The 13,679-nt window shown below is 34.4% G+C and overlaps 1 long non-coding RNA gene across 1 annotated transcript in view; it reads left to right on the top strand.

The window, feature by feature from the left end:
• Positions 1-2,652: 2,652 nt before the first annotated feature.
• Positions 2,653-13,679, top strand: part of LOC140447710 (uncharacterized) — a 55,489-nt gene continuing 44,462 nt past the window's right edge. Inside the window, exons 1-2 of the long non-coding RNA XR_011951627.1 lie at positions 2,653-2,745; positions 7,343-7,362. This is a non-coding gene — a long non-coding RNA (uncharacterized lncRNA). The remainder of the gene's footprint in view (positions 2,746-7,342; positions 7,363-13,679) is intronic.

Below are 13,679 nucleotides of genomic sequence, written 5' to 3'. Positions count from 1 at the left end.
GTTCTCCAGGGAGCCATCGCTCGCTTTTTCGTTTTCCTTGTTACATTTACCCACCCTTTGGGGGTTCCCTGTCTCCTCCCCTGCCATACACCCACCTTCTATAGGCTGGGCACTGCATCATATCCATTCTATGGCTTTCCTCGTTACAGGTGAGGCAGTATGAAGTGCTGTCGCACTGCACTGCTGTGTGCTCTGATTTTAAGCAGTTGTAGTAGCACGCTGCCCTGCTCTCACCTTTGCACTCATATGTGCTGTGGCCATAGTGAAGGCACTTGTAGCACCTTGTTGGGGTATATCTTTCACTGATAGGACATTGTACCCAGCCTATAATTATGGAGCTGTATCTCCTCAATCCTTCAGCTGTTGAGGGGCGTACGGCTACGGTCGCCACCTGCTCCTCATGTTTATTAGTTCTTAGCGTCTTTATATCAATTTCTTTTTTCGGTATTCCTGTGTACATTTTTATGGCACTTTGTAGTCGTTCCTCCGTCACCCCTGGATCCAAACCTGATATGTTAAAAAAACATTATTTGCGTCGGATTGCCATATTTAACCCTGTCATCCTTGTATCCATTTCTTTTCGTAATTTCTCTGCGACCCCTTTGCCCTTTAGTTTTACTAGGATATCCCCCATCATTCTTCAAGATGGCGTCCGATAGTCAAGTCGCAGTTTTAACAGCGGAACTAAATAAGCTAAAAAAGCAGGAATTAATTGACATATTAGTGAATTTAAAATTACCACTGTCCGGTTCTAATCCTCAGTTATCAGATTATGTTAATAAATTAACACAAACAATGCAAAAGGGTATTAAAGCATTCAATATCGAACATAACCTAGACGTTATTGTGTGTGAACAGTGTATAAAGACCAACAAGGAACTTACTAATATAAAAAATGAACTTGCAGCAGTAAGTAAACTATCATTCCATCTAGAAAAACGTACGGAAGAGCAACAAGATTTAATTTCTTTATTAAAAAATAAATATAATAAAAATTCAGCCATGCCCGTTCCAACGTCATCTAGTGAAAAAACTGTAAATAAAGCAGGCCCGACCAACTAAGGTTCGACCAGTCAAGAACCCATTAAAATGTCATTAAACAAAAACACACGTCTACCTCATTCATACATGAGTGATAAACAAAAAGAAAATAAAAACAATCTAAAAACAGGACACTCATCTTGGAATACCCAACCGAAAAAAGAAAATAAATACAAACCGATTATTGGAAGCAATGAAACGTCTACTGTAAACACCATTCCTAGACAAGGTCATGTACATGTGTCCCGCATTGGTGTTGATATGAAAGCCGATGATCTTCTAAAATTTCTGGGTGAGACGGTACCCAATATTACTTTTAACTGCGTTGAATGGCATAGAACTGACAAATACTCCACATATAAGGTATCTTTCCCTTTCGATAAAATTGACGAAGTCTATATTCCTAATATTTGGCCCAAAGGAGCTGCCGTTAGGAGATTTAACTTCAACAGAAATTTTCAGCACACAAAGAAGACGGAGGAAGAAACCTAGAAGCTTCTACAAAATTTTATCAAAATAAACTAATTCAAAAAGGTACGGTAAGCATGTTTCATGTTAATTTGCAGTGTATTTCAAATAAAGTCGATATGATAAATGCTTTTCTTGCGGATCAAAAATTATATGACGTCATATGTTTTTCCGAGCACGGGCAAAGTGAAGAAAATTTAAAATTAATTAACATCTCCGGCTTTTCATTAGCTAATTTCTTTTGTAGGGTAAAAAAGAAACAAGGCGGAGTTGCAATTTATGTAAAAGAAAATCTTATGTATTCCTCTCTTAATCTAAATGAATATAATGTAGAGCAAAGTTCTGAGTTTTGTGCAATTTATGTACCTTCAATAAAAACCAATATTTTAACTGTATACAGATCGGGTACGGGTGACTTTGACTTATTTTTGGTGAATTTTGAAAATGTCATAACATCCTTGCTTAGTAAAGCAGACAAACTTATCATACTTGGTGATTTTAATATAAATTTTAAACTTGAATCAGAACCTTTTTTTGATATTCAAAATCTATTAACATCTTTTGGTTTAAAAACAACTATAAACGATTATACTAGAATCACATCCCAGTCCAGTAGTTGCATCGACAACATTATGACAAATTTTTCTGAAACTATCTACAGAGTGGGCGTATTTGAACCTTGTTTTTCTGACCATCGAGCTCAGTTTTTATTTATTGACTCTGAGCATAAAGTTGTTGACACTTATCAAACATTTCAGCGGTTTATTACTTCGTCTGGTTTACAGAAGCTTAAACGTGCGCTAGCTAGTACAAATATGGACTTTTTCTATGATATTAATAATGATCCTGATTTTTTAACAGTCTTTCTTACCGAAACTTATAACAATTTAATATTAAAGCATTTTCCACTAAAAAAAGTACGACAAATGGCTGAAAAAACACCTGTGCAATGGTTTAATAATGAATTAAGGTCTTACAGATCCAATCTTTCTCTTGTTAAACACATTGCAGATGCCACTAATGATCCCGATTTGTTTAAAGTATATAAACTGTTACGTTGTCTCTGTGGGCTTTTGATAATATTGACGACCAGTTTCTTTTTAATATCTTTTATTAAAGACCAACTTAACTTAATACATGATTATATCTAACGAGCCATCTTTTTCGCCTGCTGTCCGCTGTCCATCTCCTTCACCTGTCACTCATGTTAAGGTAGGTTTACAAATATTAAGGTAGGTTCACATAACATAACATGCCCCTTTTTTTTACAAAAAAAAACTAAACTATCCCAACAACCTAAATCTACCCGCAACACTACACTGCCGCATTACTCTTCTGAAAATGAAAACCTTTTTGGTCTATTTACAATTCGACCACTCCTGGTACAAAATTGATTACTTACATTTGGTCTATGTGACCTATTTAAGCTAACATTTAAATTGTCATAACTTTGATTTGAAATTGATGTATCGTTGTTCATATTTGGAGCCTCATACAAATTGGAACTAGCTGCTGTACTATTTTCATGCTTAACTATCACCTCACTATTTTGTCTACTAATTGTACTGGCAGGCTTTAATATGTGTTGTCTGTTCCTACGATAATGTACACCTTCAGGTGTTCTGACGACATATGATCTTGGAAAAGGACCTATTTCTATCACAGTAGCTGGTAACCACGGTGATGATGGAACCTTTTTATAAAATACATTTTCTCCAACAAACAGATTCGGTAAGTTTCTAGCTGACCTATCATGATATTCTTTTACTTTCCTTTCTTTTTCCTTAATAAATTTGTTATATTCGTCCCTATCAATTGTTTTTGGTATGAGTATTTTTTCACTAACAGGTAATTTCATTCTTAAATTACGTGACATTAATAACTGTGCTGGAGAATAACCACATTCTAACGTTGTATTTCTGTATTGCAACATTCCCTGATATGGATCAGAGCCTGACTCTATACACTTATTAAAAATATTCTTTACAGTTTGAACTGTCCTCTCTACCAAACCATTACTTTTTGGATAATAAGGACTAGAACTTTGATAAGTAATGTCCCAATCTACTAAAAATGACTGAAACTCTTTTGATGAGAATGGGGGACCATTATCAGACATTAAGATCAATGGTATTCCATGTCTCGCAAATATAGACTTCATTGTACTAATGACCTCTTTTGCTGAAGTATTATTTAAAGGCGCTATTTCAAAGTATTTAGAATAATAATCTACTAATAATATATATGTGACTTTACTATAATAAAAAAAATCAACACCAATTTTCTGCTAAGGCAAAGTTGGTATTTCATGTGGTAATAGTTGTTCTGGACTATTTGATCTATGATATTTAATACATACTGGACACTGTTCAACTTTATTCTTTATATCTACTGTCATGCCTGGCCAAAAAACTACTATACATGCTTGTCGAATACATTTTTCATATCCTAAATGTCCTTCATGAATTATTTCTAATATAACTTGACGCAATGATTCAGCAATTATTATTTGATTTCCTCTAAAGACTAATCCATCCACAACATGTATTTCATGATTGAAATTGTAATACGGTTTAACCTCAGTTTCCAATTTATTTTTTGAACTTGGCCAACCTTCATTATAATATCTTATTATTGACTGTAAAACTCTATCAGTTTTGGTTGCTGCCTGTATTTCCATTAATTTCTTTGAAGACACAGCTAAATTGTTAACTAATAAACTTCCATGTATACGTAACTCTTCATCTCCACTATCAGTATTATCTGGACCTTCTACTGGTGCCCTACTTAATGTATCTGCGATGAAAAGAAATTTTCCTGGAGTATAGCTAACTTCTAAATCATAAAGCTGTAAGTTTAGCATCATCCTTTGCAAACGTGCTGGAACCTCAGATAATGGTTTTTTAAAAAGACTGACTAATGGTTTATGATCTGTTTCAACTTGAACTTTTCTACCATAAATGTATTGTTTAAATCTAGTACATCCGAACTGGATTGCATATAACTCTTTCTCTATTTGTGCATAATTTGACTGAGCCTGTGACAAAGATTTAGATGCATATGCTATAGGTTTTTTGTTTTGTAAAATCACTGCACCAAGTGCAAATTGTGAACTATCAACTGATAATGTTAAAGGTAAATTGTTATCAAAATATGCTAGTACTGGCGTTTGACTAATCATTTCTTTAAGCGACTCAAATTCTCTTACATGCTCTTCTGTCCAATGAAAACTAATATGTTTTTTCAATAACAACCTTAAATTTTTTGTACGCTCTGCTAAATTATCTATGTACTCACCTAAATAATTAATCATTCCTAAAAATCTTCTAATATCAGCTACACTGTTAGGAATAGACATTCGACAAATTGCACTTATTTTACTAGAATCTGGACATATGCCTTCTGCACTAAAAATATGACCCAAATATTTTATATCTGATAATAGAAATTTGCATTTGTCCATATTGAATTTTAAATTGAATTGTTTTGCCCTTTCTAGTACTAGTTCTAGTATTTTATTGTGACCTTCCAAATATTCACTATAAATTAAAATATCATCTATATTTAAACAAACTCCTTCTATGTCTCCAACTATTTCATTCATTACTTTATGAAAAATTTCAGGAGCGCAGCTTATACCGTAAGGTAATCTTGTAAATCTAAACCTTCCAAAGGGTGTATTAAATGTGCATAGCTTAGAACTCTCTAAATCTAATGGTATCATCCAAAACCCTGACTGTGCATCTAGTGTTGAAAAATATTTTGCTTTTGCTAATTTTGACCTAATCTCATTAAATGTTGGTATAGGATAATGACATCTTTTTATAGCTTTGTTTAAATTACGGGGATCCAGACAAACTCTCAAACTTTTATTACTTTTTTCGACTAAGACTATTGAATTTACCCATTCACTTGCTTCATTGACTTTTTCTATTACTCCCGTAGACAACATTCTGTTTAATTCTTCTTTTAATTTATCATGTAAAGAAAAAGGTATTCTTCTTGGCGGTTCTATTATAGGTTTAATATTTTTATCAATTTCTAAGTGACATACATTAGATAGACAACCTAGACCAGTAAAAACTTGTTTATTTTTCTCTATTATAGACTCATGACTTACTAGACCAACTCTTTTAATTAATTTTAATTTATGACAAGTATCTAGACCCAAAATTGTTTGACACTCCAAATTCACAATAATGAACTCAATATTTTCTAACCTATTCTCAATTTCACATAACAAATTTACTTTTCCTACTATAGGTATGGCATCATTTGAAAAAGACTTTAAATTTATACATGTAGGTACCAGTTCTAACTTTTCTACATTAACCTCATTAAAAAATTTTATTGACATCACATTAGCTTGTGCACCTGTATCTAAATAACATACTACATTTATTTTATTGATTCTGACTACAATTGACCAATTCTGATTAATACTATTCTGACTAATAGTTTTAATAACAAAACATGGATCACTTCCATTATTAGATGATTGTACTGTACTTTCTCTTAAATTTATTTTATTTACTCTTTTAGTTTGACAACATTTTGCATAATGACCTTGTTTTTTACAATAATGACAAATAGCTACTAATGCTGGACATTTATTTCTATGGTTTTCACCACATCTTTGACAAACTTTTCTTACCACTTGATTATTTTCACTATTCTTACTCTGATTTGCACATCCATTATATCTTGATTTAAAATTCTGACTCGTTACCTGACTTTGACTGTTTGTGTTCGTACCATCTATGTTGTACCTTTGACTATCATCATTTCTCGAACTTGGACCTGGGACTTCATTTCTATACCTTGAATGATTTGAATTGTGACTCTTGTAACTACTATTTTGGTAAAAATTCGGACCTGGATCATCTTTATTCTTCTCTACTTTGTATACCACTGCTTCTGAATTTTTATTTAACTGTTGTGCTTGCATTTGAGTTGTAATTATATTTTGAGCAGTTTGTAATACCTTTTCTGTCTTCAGATCTACTTCTTGCAATAGTTTTTGCTTAATTGAATGGTATTTAGGATTTAAACCAATAATGAACATGTCACACACCAAACTTTCTTTTAAAATTCCTAATTCACATGTTAAACTCAAATTCTTTAGACTAGTCATGAAATCTTCAATGGTTTCACCATCTTTCTGTACTATAGTAAGAAAATAATGTCTTTCTACTGTTAAATTTTTCTTCGGGTTACAGTATTTTTCAAATTTCCCTACAACTTCTTGAAATGTTACAGTATCCATGTTAACCTCAAATGACTTGTAAATATTTCTTGCATCTGTACCAATATAATGCAATAATAAAGCTACTTTTCTCGCATCGTTTTCTTCCTCTAAACCTGTGGCCCTCAAAAATATTTTGAAATTTATGCTCCACTCTCCCCAGTTGTGTGCCAAATTTCCTTGCATTGACAATGGTTGGATTTCATTTCCTATTACGTTACTTTTTATTTTTACAACGACAGGTTGATTCTGCTCTATAGAATCTTGTTCCGACATGGTTGAACTTTATCTTTTGACCATTTTTAATTAAATTTCTTTTAAAACCAACCAGACCACCACGTGCTGTTAGACCATGTTTCGACTTTTGTATGACTATTATAATACTCGTTGCTATAATCTGACCTGAATTTCTTCTGACACCATGTTACGTTGTCTCTGTGGGCTTTTAATAATATTGACGACCAGTTTCTTTTTAATATCTTTTATTAAAGACCAACTAAACTTAATACATGATTATATCTAACGAGCCATCTTTTTCGCCTGCTGTCCGCTGTCCATCTCCTTCACCTGTCACTCATGTTAAGGTAGGTTTACAAATATTAAGGTAGGTTCACATAACATAACATAAACAACAAAAAGTTGAATATAATCGGCAATTAAAAATTGCTAAAAAGTCAGCTTACTGTAATTTTATTACTAATTCCAATAATAAACCTAGAGACTGCTTTAAAATACTAAAATACTCAAAAGTACTACCAATCTACAAAAAAGGTGATTCCTCAAAAACTGACAATTACAGACCCATAAGCATTGTTTCTACCTTTGGGAAAGTGATTGAAAAAGTTACCAAACAACAATTTTATTCCTATTTTGAGTCAAATAATTACTTTAGCAACTCACAATATGGATTCAGAAGTGCTCGTTCTACCACGAACGCGGTATTTAATGTTGTGAGCGAGGTGATTGAGGGGCTTGAACGCGGCAATCGTATAGCAATTTCTCTTTGCGACTTGTCGAAGGCTTTTGATTGCGTTTCACACGACATTTTGCTTCACAAATTAAATTACTATGGAATCAGAGGTATCCCTCTTAAGTTTATAACTTCTTATCTATGTGGCAGACACCAGGCGGTAGTGTCTAAAGGTCATCTCTCCGATTTTCTATCAGTAAAACATGGAGTCCCACAAGGTTCGGTCTTAGGACCTCTTTTGTTTATTATTTATGTCAACGATCTGCCTAAATTCATATCTCCGTACAAAACCATACAATTCGCAGATGATACGACATACGTTATATCAGGAAAAAATAATAATGATTTAAAAATGTCTCATGAGGAAGTTTCTACTAAATCTAGCTCATGGTTTGCTGCAAACAAACTAAAACTTAACTCTGATAAAACGCAAAATTTGGTTATATCTGCAAGTAACTTACACAATGATCTAGTTAACAAAGAGACTGTTAAACTATTGGGAATAACCATAGATAATCGACTTAACTGGTCGGCTCATATCTCACAACTTAAGAAAAAACTATCAAGTTCATTATTTGTTATTCGCCAACTAGCAAGGGTTGTCAACTTTGAAACATTAAAAATGACATATTTTTCCTTATTTCACTCTCATCTAAACTATGGTGTAATTATATGGGGCAATTCAACAAATGCACTTCAAATTTTTAGAATGCAAAAGAAAGCTATCAGGATGTTAGCAGGGGTTAGTTATCTAGAACACTGCCGACCTTTCTTTATAAAATTCAAAATTATGCCGCTACCTACTCTGTTGATATTTCAAGTTTTAACTGAAATTCACAGAAAACGTGCTCATTTAATAAAGCAGTCTGATGTCCATGTTCACAATACGCGAAACTGTCATTACCTACGAACAAATCGCTGTAGATTAAGTCTTTCAGAAAAAAAAAGGCTTAATTATAATTATTACAATATTTTACCAAAAAGTATAAAACAGCTAAGCTGTAATAGTTTCGATAAAGTTATAAAAAAATATCTTCTAAAACATTGTTTTTACTGCTCAGAAGAATATATGACTCATTGCAGAACATCGACTGAACTGCTTACCGTAACTTTGCCATAAATGTTTTTCTGTTTATTATATGTTCTTGTTTGTATATATTATTTAAGTTACGTTTTATATTCGTTTTCTTTAATACTATGTATGTTCTTTTTGACTTGCTACAAACAATATTTGTATTGTTATGTAGTTAAATAAATACTCTACTCTACTCTACTCTACCCCCCTTCTGTTTTTTCGAGACTATCTACTTTAACCCCTATCTTTCCGATGTTAATTTTTTGGTTCATTTCCTTCAGTACTTCCGTGTACGATTTGCCCCCTGTTTTGATTAGGACGGCTTCCTCTTGCTCGTTCTTTACTCCTTTATCCATTTCTTTACCTCTTACTTGGATTTCCCATACGATGTTTTCTGCCCGGCCTACAAACTCCAGGGCTTTCCGTACCTCATATTTATTTATCTCATTATTGATAACCACCCTTATTGTTTCAGGTGGCTCTTTCCTTTCCCTTACCCGTTTGATGGCCTTCTCGGCCATTTCGTACATACCTTGTTTTTTTGGTTTGGCCACATATGTGTACCATTCCCTTCTCTAGCTGGCTATGGAACTTTCGTTCTCGTTTTTTATATATTCTACATTTCCTTCTTCGCAGACCTCTATTGGTTCATGAACTTCCTCCCTGAGAGTACGTATCACGTCTTCTACCCCCGTCTTTTATATCCTTTTTAGTTATTATAAGGCATTCTTTTTTAGTTATCGTCTCCTGTAAGCTCACCTGTTCCCATTTTGTCTTTTCAAATACTTTTTCTTCCCATTTCTTTTTTTTGTATTTGATTGAAGTTATTTATATCTCCCCCTTTTTTTAAAGCGCTTATTATTTTTTCTGTTTCTTTTCTTTGCCTTTCTTGCAATAGTTTTATTTTACATTGCTCACACTTAGTTTCTTCGTCCTCCCCTTTTGCCGTTTTTATTTTACTTTGGCTGGTCTTAATCTGAATTGTGTTAATTTCTCCTATTAGTTTGCTTGCTTAGGCTTTTTGTTCCCCCTCGATGGGTCCTTTTCCATTTAGGATATCCCTTACTTCTTTTAGTTTCCTCTGTATTCTTTCACATTCTGTCTCCTCTTGGTATCTCTCGCTTTCTCTTTCTTCTTTCTTTTCTTTCTTGAGTTTTTAATTTATCTCAAAACTGTCTCTTTTCCTCTTTTTCTTTTCTTTTATCTCTTCTTGGTCATCATCGTCGAACAGCGAGGCTGTCAGGATACTTTCCTCCAAGTTCTGCCAGTTTGTGGTTCCTTGCTCTTCATTTTTTTCTTCTTCCTCTATGTCCACCACATCTGTGATTTCTTTTGATGATTCCTCCCCCCCTGAATTTTCTTCTTTCCCTTTGTCTTTTTTGTTCATTGCTCTTAAAATGTCCTCTCCCACCAACGTTGAATGTTTTGGAGGACCTGACCTATTCATCTTCGGCTGACTCTTATGCCAGTTCAGCATCTCTTCTTCGGATTTCTTTTGTTCTTCCGCTTCGCTCAATCTGCCGTCTCGCGGCTTTTCTACCCCATTCTCGTTTTCATTCATCTTCATGTGATTCATATTAATACTGAATATGTCCTATGTAGAATGTCACGTTTTATGTCAAGCGACGTCTTGTGTTGACTGACACATAAATGTCACGTCCTGCGTCGAATGTCACGTCATTTCACTTGATATTTCACGTTCTGCGTCGACTGTCACATAACTGTCACGTCCTACGTCGAATGTCACGTTATTTCACGTCCTGCGTTGAATGTCACGTCATTTCACGTGACATTTCACGTTCTGCTTCGAATGTCACATAACTGTCACGTTCTGCGTCGACTTTCACGTTATGTTAGGCACTGTACGGAAAATAAGAAGAAGAATGTTTATACTGAACGTTGACATAAGCCAAACGTGTCTGTCTGTGTCACCAACGCTTTCATTTGATACCCTATACGTCAAAATCACCGAAGTTCATACTTAGCAAGATCAATAGCAACGAAGATACGTTCTAGCGCCCATTTGGCAATGCCACCATCTTTGTTTTTTGTCTCAACATATTCCCCGTCTCCTCCCCGTTCCAACTAGGCCTCGTACGTCACGATCGAACCAATAGAAACGAAGATATAACGTAATGCCCTTTCGGCATGCTCCGATGTGCACGGCACATACTGCGTTCAACCCCATTTTTCATCCCCTTTCCAACGAGCCCTCGTACGTCATCCTACGAGTTACGACCGGGGGTTGCGATTTTAGGATTTTCGATTTTAGGGGTTGCGCCCAAAGACCCATACTATATCTACAGTTCTTATTGTAGTTAGAAGGGTGACAAATTCTTTTTATTCTGTTTTTCAGACCTTTGATGATGTTAATCTTCTGCTCATCCGGATGATACGAGTGAAAAGGCACAAATCTACCTGAGAATGTTTTCTTTCTGTACCAGTCCAACCTTACTATATTATCCTCATGTCTGGTTACATTGGTGTCGAGGAATGGTACCATATTGTTTTCTTCTGTTTCGAGAGTAAATTGTAGGTGAGTGTTATATGAGTTGAAAACGTTAAGAGTGTAGTTGATTTTGTCAGCAGGGACTGCATATGTGAGGTCGTCTACATATTGGTAAATGTAGAGGAATTCAAAATCAACTTCTTGAGTACAGTAGTGAAGTAGGGAGTTCATTACAAGTTCTACCAAAGATGGGGATATAGCTCCACCCATGGGTGCTCCTTTTACGTAGAAGTCTACGAACCGTGGGTATTACCCCTATTATTACCGAAAATCATATGATTTTATCATGCGGAATAGGCACCGTCCTATTCTCCTGTGACAAGCTATGACGAGCCACATGACAGTGCTTATAACAAAATCATATGACAAATCACACAGTGTAAACATGTAAATTTCACTTCATGACCAAATCATATGACAAATCACATGATAAATCATGTAGTGTAAAGTGTGTATTATTGCATGAGGTGCAGATGTAAATATAACCTTGTTACATATCTATCACACAGTATTAGACAACAACCAGTTGAAAAACAGAATAAAAAGAATTTGTCACCCTTCTAACTACCCTTCTAACTACAATACATTACTTTATGAGATTCTTAGAAAAAATCACTATCCTAAGATGCTGCTTAACAAACTGCTCTTCCAAGATATGCCAACGGCAGGAACACACCAAAGACAAACATTAGAAGGAGAACCAGTAGAACTTTTCTATGGGAGGTTGCCTTACATCAGGGGTTTATCACCACAGATCACAAACCTTTTCAGACAGTTCAACATAGTGATAGCAAATTCAGTGTACAAAATATTAGGGAAATACTTTACTCACCTGACAGAAAGAGTTGAAAAACTGGATAACTTTAATTTAGTGTATTCTATTTCATGTGGTTCCTGTTCAGAAGTGTATGTCGGTCAAACCAGCCAGAAACTCTCAAAAAGAATAGCTTTGCACAAGAGTGATGTTGTGAGGAAGCCTACTATAGAGCGTTTCACGTTAAGAAAATAGCATTGCGGAGATAGGGCCATGTATTTCTTATGGACGATAGAAGCGCGACGATGCCACGATGAACACAAGCACGAGTCAGGACTGTATAATTTGTATTTTAGTTTCCACAGACATGAATTAAATTAATGTTTTTTAACGTAATTGGCCAAAAGTGCCCATTCGAAACAAGAGATGAAAAGTAGGGAAAATGATTTTAATTAAATAAATAGTATTTACAAAAGATAATTTTATTTTATCTTATTTTAATTATAGTAACGACAGTTTATTTGTTTTTCGGTAAGAATACCATATACCATGAATCATAGAAATCAGTAGAAAATATTGCTTAGTTAAATCATGCACTTTGTCGGCTATTAAAGATTTTAAAGCAATAAACGAACCGCTTGGAACGCATATATCTAATTACTAATTGCAACTTAAAATAATACGGTGTGCGTATGTCAGCGATTTTATGTCGTCCTCTGAGACTTAATAATGATAATAAGGCTTTGTGGTTCTTCAGTTGTTATTCTGACTTTACAGTTAAATGTTACACTTTGTCGGCTATTAAAGAATTAAAAGCAAATAAACGGACCGCTTGGAACGCATATATCTAATTACTAATTGCAACTTAAAATAATACGGTGTGCGTATGTCAGCGATTTTATGTCGTTCTCTGAGACTAAATAATAATAATAAGGCTTTGTGGTTCTTCAGTTGTTATTCTGACTTTACAGTTAAATGTTAATTGAAAATGGAAATTCAAAAATTAAGCCAAGGGAATATCTTGGACATCCGTGCAAAACGAATTGTTTTAAATGTATTTAATTATCATCTAAACTTAAGAAGTGGTGAAAGTGTTAGAAGTTTAACCAATAAAGTAAGTGATATGACAGGAGTAAGTTTTAGTACTATTTTTAAAATCCGCAAAGAAGCTGCGGAAGGAGGACTAATGCCCATAAAAAAAACACGAAAAGGTACCAAAAGAAGAGTGAACAACAGAAAGTTCACTTATGATGCAGTAGTTCATACGCGACTACGTGCCATCGTGCATAGTTTTTTCTTTAAAAATTTACCGCCGACATTGAACAAAGTTTTTGCACTGGTTAAAAAAGACAAAGATGTAGCAAACATGTCACGCACAACAATGTGGAGAATACTCCATGAAATGAACTTTGTTTTTTGCAAACGAGGAGTAAAGTCAAGCATGATTGAACGGCCCGATATTCTAAAATGGAGGCATCAGTATTTGCGTGAAATAAAAAAATTTCGTTCTCAAGGATACACCGTCGTTTATTTGGACGAAACTTGGGTGAATGTTGGACATAGTGTTTCCAAAGAATGGAAGGACCTCTCAGTGACTTCAACCAGGGATGCGTTTGT

The sequence above is a fragment of the Diabrotica undecimpunctata genome, chromosome 8 (genome assembly GCF_040954645.1).
Source record: "Diabrotica undecimpunctata isolate CICGRU chromosome 8, icDiaUnde3, whole genome shotgun sequence".
Classification (NCBI taxonomy): domain Eukaryota; kingdom Metazoa; phylum Arthropoda; class Insecta; order Coleoptera; family Chrysomelidae; genus Diabrotica; species Diabrotica undecimpunctata.
This window is presented reverse-complemented; position numbering and strand designations above follow the sequence as displayed.